Below are 8,209 nucleotides of genomic sequence, written 5' to 3'. Positions count from 1 at the left end.
CACTGTTTGTATGGCTGTGCCCTTAGCCATATGGGCTGAGGGCATTGTTGTGTGCTTCAGAGTTGCTCTATGTTAGTTTTGAGGCCCACCCTCCCGGCTTCGGGGACATCCTGTCTTGTGTAGGTGTTTTGTGTGGCCTGTGACTTGGTATGGCCTTGCTTGGGGCATGGGGCATGGAGGCGCTAGAGGCATGTGTGTGTTTTTGGAGTGTGGTTGTGTCCGGTGCTGGCTTTGGGGGGGGTTGCGTGCATGATTGGTATTTGGGTTGTATATGGCGTTCCCCCCATGTGAGGTGAGTTGTTTGTGTAATCACCAGGCTCTCGGACTCCCCCTAGTCCGTCTACTATCAACGGCGGCAGCGTGGCCATCACCTTCTCCTCCCAGGGATGGTAGTGTATCGGTCTGCGGGGCGGCCCTCCTCCAGTGATGTTGGCCTGGTTGTGCTCGTCCCTCATTTTGCGGCGGACCGTCATCCGCAGATCGTACCACCTGGCTTGGCACTCATGCCTGGTCCTTCTGGTGGACCCAACAGCATTCACGGAATTGACTATCCTCTCCCACATGGCAGTTTTTTCTGATATGCTGGTCTGTCTGATCAAAGTTCCGAAGAGCTGTGGCTCGACTCTGATGATTTCGTCGACAAGGGACTCCAGCTCGTCCTTTGTGAACTTTGGATTCTTGTTGGTGGGCATGGTGTGGGGTGTGGGTGTGGATGGTTGTGGGTTTGTGAGTGTGGTTGTGAACGTGTGTGTGTGTGAATGTGATGAGGGTGTGTTTGTGATGGTGGTTGTGTGAAGGAGTGCAAGTGTAAGGTGTGTTGATGGCTGAAGTATGGTGCAGTGCGTTGTCTCTGGGGTCTGGCAGCAGTGGATCTGTTGCAAAGGATCATGGTTTGTGTGTGTTGGGCCTTTTTATTGGTCCATTTGTGGGTGTGGCTGTGTTTGAACTTTGGGTGGGTGTGTTATAAGGAGTGGTAGTGGTTTGAGCCTCTGTTTCTCTGTTTGTCAGTTGCAGGTCAATGTATAGGATGTATTTGGCCTTGTTGGATATGTTTTGTGGTGTTGTGTGCCTCAGATTGACTGTCCTTGTGTTTTTTTGGTTGGTTCTGGTTCAGTAGGAGTGTTTTTTGCATCTGTACGGTGCGTACATGGGCCATGTTGTTGTACAGTGCTGTCCTTTGCTATGGCTTAATACGACTCGTACATGCCCGATGTTGGGTGAGGGTGCTGGTGTGTGGGCCTGGGGTAGGGTGCGTACGGACACGGGCAGGGTGTTGGTCTGCACCATCCATCGGTGGTGGTGTTTCGCACGGTACATACAAGGGGGGCTGGGTGAAGGGTCCGTACATACACTGGTGGGGGTACGGTCCGTACATACACTGTTGGGGTGGGGGTACGCTCCATGCATATGCGGGTGTGGGTACGGTCCGTACATACACTGGTGGGGTGGGGGTACGGTCCGTACATACACTGTTGGGGTGGGGGTACGCTCCATGCGTACGCGGGTGTGGGTACGGTCCGTACATACACTGGTGGGGTGGGGGTACGGTCCGTACATACACTGTTGGGGTGGGGATACGCTCCATGCGTACGCGGGTGTGGGTACGGTCCGTGCATACACTGGTGGGGTGGTGGTACGGTCTGTACATACACTGTTGGGGTGGGGGTATGCTCTATGCGTACGCGGGTGTGGGTACGGTCCGTACATACACTGGTGGGGTGGGGGTACGGTCCGTACATACACTGTTGGGGTGGGGGTACGCTCCATGCGTACGCGGGTGTGGGTACGGTCCGTACATACACTGTTGGGGTGGGGGTATGCTCCGTACATACACGGGTGGGGTGGGGGTACGCTCCATATGTACGCGGGTGTGGGTACGGTCCGTACATACACTGGTGGGGTGGGGGTACGGTCCGTACATACACTGTTGGGGTGCGGGTACGCTCCAAACTTGCACTGTTGGGGTGGGGGTACGCTCCATACGTACGCGGGTGTGGGTATGGTCCGTATATATACTGGTGGGGTGGGGGTACGGTCCGTACATACACGGGTGGGGTGGGGGTATGCTCCATACATACGCGGGTGTGGGTACGGTCTGTACATACACTGGTGGGGTGGGGGTACGGTCCGTACATGAACGGGTGGGGGTTGGGCGCGTACATCCGCGGCCGGGGGGCATTTTGCGCGTACATGCAGGGTCTGTGGTGGGGTGTTGGGCGCGTATGCGGGCACGTGTCTCTAAGCTTGCTATGGGTGTTCAGTCCGCACGGTGTTTTTTGCATACAGTTGTGAATTCGGAAGGACGGGAGTGATCGTACTTGCGCGGTCGGACTTCATTTATCCGATTCGTACGGTAAATCGTCCGGGGATGTGTCGGACACAATTTCCGACCCGAGGACGTGTGGGGGACTTTTCCGGATGTGATTCGTATGGAGTTTTTCCCATGCGAATCGTACTTGCCAGTTTGTACGGTACTTGGGCGACTCGGACGGAAAAAAATACGGATGCGAGTCGTACGGGAAATTTTTTTTCCGAATCGGAATCGGCACCAAAATGGGGTGAGGCAAAAACTATGTAGAAAAAGTGTGGTTTAAGGAACCGTCCTTTCTCCACATATTCTTCACTTTTAATACACAATCTGGCTGCATTTTTTGGATAGATTTTTCCTCTCTTTTATAGGGGTGGGCGGAATTTGCGGAATTAACCTCCGCAAATTATCGCGAGAATGCAGAAAATCTCCGCAAACACGCCGGAAATATCGCGAAGATGCGGAAGTTTTTTTGCCACCTGTTCGCGGTATTTTTTGCGTGTTCGCGGGTCGCCAACTTACCCATGCGGTCGCTCACGGGCGCGGCCATATTGTTTTCACTTGTCCCGCCCTCTGGCGTTGTTTACTTCCTGTTCCGGGTCGCGCAATGCATGTTCGCGGTCGATATTTCCTGTTCGCGATCGCTTTTACTTGATCGCGTTGCTTTTTGCTTGCTCAGGGAGAAAATATCGCGCGAACTTGCGCACGTGGTCGCAACGGGCGCGGCCATCTTGTTTTCCACACTATTGCATGGTTCTGGGGCCTGATTTTCAATCCTCCCTAAATCTTTTCAATCCTTTGTTTATAGCCACTTTTTTTGGATCTTTATTACTTATTATTTCTCTAACTATTTTCCTGCCTCTATATTTTTGGTTTTTGTGTACTTTTTTTTTGTTTTTAGCTACTTTTTCTCTTTGTATTGCCCGCTATTTATTTCCTTTACTCCTTTATTTATTTTACCTTTTCTTTCCCGCCCCGTCCCCAGAACCATGTCCAAGGGCAGGGCTGTTCGCCGGCGCAGCCAGAGCCGCGACCGCCTTCCTTGCGGAAGGCGGCGCCCACAAGGGGTGCATGCACGGGCCTTATTTGGGGAGGCGGAGTTGGCTGCACTAATTTTCTTTGTGCAGCGCCACCTCCCCTCAACCCTGGCAGCAGGTGGCAGGCCTGGGTCCGGGTACGGCCTCCGGGAGCGTCGGCAGCGGTGGGGGAAGGTGCGCCGGGCAGTGTCGCGCATCTCTGGGGTCCGGCGCACCCAGGCACAGCTGACGCACCGGTGGTCTGACATCCTGGACCGTGAGCAGGACCTGCTGGACCTGCTAGGAGTGGAGGTCCCGGGGCTTGGTGAGTACCTATTTAATTATTACAACTTTGTGTCTGTTCTTCTGCTCTATGTTATATATTGCGAATATCTTTTTTTCCTTCCAACCAGCTAGAATGTTGCTGCTTGCAATACATTCCAGGTTAATAACGTTTAAAAGTCTTCTGTGATTATGACACAGGTGCTCTTCTGCGCTACTACTAATCTTACTTGTTTGCAGCTTTCCGTTTGCGCTTGCTTAGCGTGATTCTTTACGAGTTTATTTTAGAGAAATTAAGTTACGTAATGCTACAGTGACTCACGTCCACTCCTTACTTTGTCCTGTCACTAATAGATAGGGGCAGATTGATACATAGGTTTAGGTACTTTGTATGAGCTTCTAATTGGTTAGTGGTATGCGTGATGCCCCCCTCACTCAGTTACGTGACGTGCAGCTAGTACGCCAGTCTTTAGAACCTTTCTAGTTTGTTCAATGAGTGGAAGTAGGCTTTGCAGTTACTTAGCAGTAGCAGATCAGCATCAATCAAACCAAAATTTGGTGTATACAAAAAATGTAGTCATGTTCATGTGTCCTCCATGATTGGATCATACACATTGTTGAGGAATACAGTCGAAATGCATACTTAATGTACAATTGGCATGCCTGGAATAGGTGGGCTAGGTTGGGTGGTACGTTGTACTAATTCTTAGGCTTACTTGTAACTTAGTTTTCTGGAATCAGAATGGAAGAATGGATTACTGTTGATAAATAGTAACTTAAGTAGTCGAACTGCGAGTCCCCCGATATTACATGTTGACCAGATGAGATCGGTCAATGTAGTTATTGCAATTGTTTACATAAGTGTTTTTTGACCGTTGTTGAAAAATATTGTATTTGCTTAAGTTGACACCATCCATCAATGTTTGTCTCTTTCTTATATCTTTCCTGTTCATCAGCACCCAGGGGCAGACGGGCAGGGACTGGGCAGTCGGCGGGACAGGAACACCACGAGGAGGACACCGCTGAGGGCTCCTCTGCTGGCCCCAGTAAGTCTTCTTGTTTTTAATAATATTTCTTATTCCATAACTTTTACTGCCCCATTTCTCCCGAACTATAGTGTGTTTCCAAATGCTATTTTTTTACCACCAATTATCCTTCGATCTGTACGGTTTCAAAAAGCTTATCCCTGCCTCCGCTATGATGACTGAGTACTACTACATACTATCAGTCTGTCTGTCTGTACTGTAGTAGCTAGTCTTGCCCAGTTGGCCAGTGCCACTCTTTGTGAAAGGTTGTAATATAAAACTCATATTCACCAGTAGCTCATACAATCCGTTGGGTTGTTGTCTTGTACTACTTTTTACTCTTGTTGATGTTTAGGCTTTGAAAATTCACAGCAACAGCCCTACCAGATTTCTTAATATTTTGATATGATACCCTATAGGACATACAACTGTTGTAGGGATCTTGCACATACATTTGCACCAGAAAATAGGATGTTGGTGATGGTAGGTTGGACCTTCCTTGCACACCTCAATCAGAAATTCCGCACCCACCACAATTCCACTGCTTGACTATAGTACTGTCTTGTCATACCTATTAGGTCTCGGAACCCTCCCCCCAAGATAACCAACAAGTAGACAACCCAGAACATTAACACACCCAACCTCTGTCGTGGAAGCTATTCACATGCACACCCTTACTTTAATTTGCTCAATCGTGTAAGTTAGTCCACTCCACACCAAATACCACAAAGTCTATGTAAGTTTCAAATTTTTATTTCGATTTGAGAAGGTCTGTACACTGTTTTCTTAGCAGCACCAACCGGCAAATCAATAACATTAAAACAATATACATTGTTACACTTATACAGTTGGGAATTAAATCATGATAACTGAAGTGGTGGAAGGCAGCACCACCATCCCATAGCAATTTAGTTTATATACATTTATAAATGAAGATGTGAGTGAAGGGACCCCTCACCTCAGAAGAACCTAGTACTGGTAGTTGGTGCATCGTTCAGAAGCTCTGGTTCGTAGAAGCGAATCTTGCGTCTGTAATGCGAAAAAAGAAATGGTGTGCGTTAGTATATTGCAACTTGCAAGCATTTCTCATCCGTGCCAAAAAGTGTAGCATCTATGGATAAGCAATATGGACTAACAGTAACAGTAGTACACCAGTTCTTCCTAAAAAAGTGGCTTGTTAATGTTTGTTGACCGCCTGTACGCAGCGCGTAGACTAGACAGTAGCAGTGTGAGGCAGGTCATGTGGGCTCAAAGGTGTCTTAAGAAGCTGCAAGGTAAAGGTAACGTCACATGTGCATGGCTAGGGCTAATCAAGCAAATGCTACAATGATCATATAACTTAGTGTCTACTCTACTACTACCTGATTTGTACTAGTGATTTATGTTAGTATTAACTCATTTTTCAACCTTGCTACTGATCAATAGGGGGGAGGTGTATATGTTGCCTAATAAATGTGTAATGTTTTCTAGGCGCACTACCGACCACCATTGCTGGGGCCAGCGAAGGCGACGCAGAGGGCGAGGATGCGGCAGTTGCAGATAGCAACGGAGGGGGAGTGGCAGCACCAGTGGCAGGCGGTGGTAAGTTAGATTCATAATCTTTAACTATTGTTGAACTTGACAGCACACTCACTGCAAAGGTGTACTGTATGTATATGTATACTGTAAAGTTGTGAATTAGGGCCCCATTAGGATGGTGGGCGTATTGCCCCCGCCGGGCTGGCTGGAATTCACTGCCGTCACAGCAGGGGCAAACCTCCCGCCATCCCTGTAGAAAATATTCAGACATGTCTAGGCGGAAAAGGGTTCAATATGGCGGTGGTGTCTCTCTCACCACACCGGCAGCCATATAATCTGCATTTTGGAATGCCTTTGCGTGGCGGCATTACCGTCCGCCACGGAAAGGCATGCACACATTGCAGAGTATGCTTGGGGGCCCCCATGGAGGGTACCTACCGATGCTATGGTACCCCCCCGACTTTCAAAGCAAAACGTGACAGGCTCCGTGCGAGGCCCGTCATGTTGTGCTTGGAAAAGCAGCACAACATTTTAGCATTGCTTTCAGCAAAGCCAACCAGAATTTAAATTTAAAATAACAGGGTGCGCCCGCCACTGTGCCGGGCGCATCATCCTAATTAATTGTCCCCACGGGACCCCCACCCTTTTTTAGCAGTCGGATGGCGGGCGGACAAAGTCCGCCCGCTATCCGATGTCGTAAGTAAGTATGAGTTCTTGGGGACGTTTGAAGAGTGAACTAGAAGACTAGAATTCCCTTTAATTGGTATAGGACTAGGAGCCAGAGTATTGAGTAACCAATGGCCTCATCTATCTGATTTCAACTCCGCTTTGAAAGTTTTATGGAGAAGAGCACCTGGTGCACTGTTCAACTAAAAAGTGTAAGACAGGTGGAAGGAAGAAGGACGGGCGACATTTAAAATGTTATGTACTACTGTGCTTTATTTTATAGTGCTACTCTACCATGCCACTATGTGTGTAAATAATTACCTTGTCCTACTGTTTTATTAAGACTATATTTTACAATTGTCTTGCTTTTTCTTTTTGATACACAGCTACTCCGAAAATCAACCGGAAGGAGTTGGCCGCCAAGGCACGGCGCCGGAAGCTGGAGGCAATCCAGCATGAATACCGGCGGCTGGTGGTCCTAGCCGAGGAGGAGGAGGAGACTGCAGCAGCAATTCAAGCCTCCTCCAGTGCCCCGGGCCCCAGCCACCGCCCTCCAGCGGTACGGCGCCACCGTCTGGCGGCTGCCCGCCGCCACCGTGCCATCTCCGGTGCCCCCCCCCACTGTGGCTGCAACTGCCGCGGCCTTAGACGCCGCGTCGCCCATTTAGAGGACCAGATTCGTGTCCTCCTCCAGTCCCGCCCCACCAGTTAGTCCCTGTCACTGCCCCTTTTTTAATTCCTGTTCGTTCTTGACTCGTTTGGGCGTTCTCTATTTCTATGGACAGTCGTTGGGGTTAGGGAGGTGGGTGGGTTAGCTTTTGTGGGTTTAGTTTATTTGTTAGGGTCAATTAAATATATTTTTCTATGTTACATGCAATGTTGTTAATGTTTTGTAGGTGGGGTAACTGTTTTACATCACACTGTTTCTTTGCTGGTGCATGGCCGCCCATAGCGTGTGTTTGATTTCAATAATTTGCTGACTGTATAAGACACAAACAGATAGATGCGACACACCTCACTCATTGACTGGTCCTACTATGCATTCTTTGGAGTGGTGTTTGAAACTGACATCATTGACAACATGTCCATTATTGATTCTGCCTCCCCCAAACTTCTCTCTTACCGGTGCTTGATGTTTATGTCCAACTGTGGCACAGCACTGGCTGCATGGTGAAGATGGTTTCCTTTTTCATACATGCCATGATTGGGGTGGTGGTAGTATAGTAGTAGTAGTATACACTGGCAGGGTGGCAGCATTTCCAAAAAAAGAAAAGGAGATAGTCAATCGCCTTTGAGAGACTGTTAGAGGAGTAGTTGAATGAAGTACATCACAGAATTTACCGAGCAACAATTATATGCTCAAATATTTGACAAAAAAACTGAATGCTGGTTAT

General features: G+C 48.7%; 1 long non-coding RNA gene across 1 annotated transcript; it reads left to right on the top strand.

Moving 5' to 3' along the window:
* The first annotated feature begins 4,573 nt into the window (after positions 1–4,573).
* LOC146831312 (uncharacterized) lies at positions 4,574–7,600 on the top strand. The gene is made up of 3 exons (XR_014961267.1): positions 4,574–4,652; positions 6,102–6,212; positions 7,202–7,600. It is a non-coding gene; the product is annotated as an uncharacterized LOC146831312 (long non-coding RNA).
* Positions 7,601–8,209: the final 609 nt, after the last annotated feature.

Source organism: Triturus cristatus, chromosome 5_1, assembly GCF_964204655.1.
Source record: "Triturus cristatus chromosome 5_1, aTriCri1.1, whole genome shotgun sequence".
NCBI lineage: Eukaryota > Metazoa > Chordata > Amphibia > Caudata > Salamandridae > Triturus > Triturus cristatus.
The sequence above is the reverse complement of the archived record's forward strand: the minus strand, read 5'-3'. Positions and strand labels throughout refer to the sequence as shown.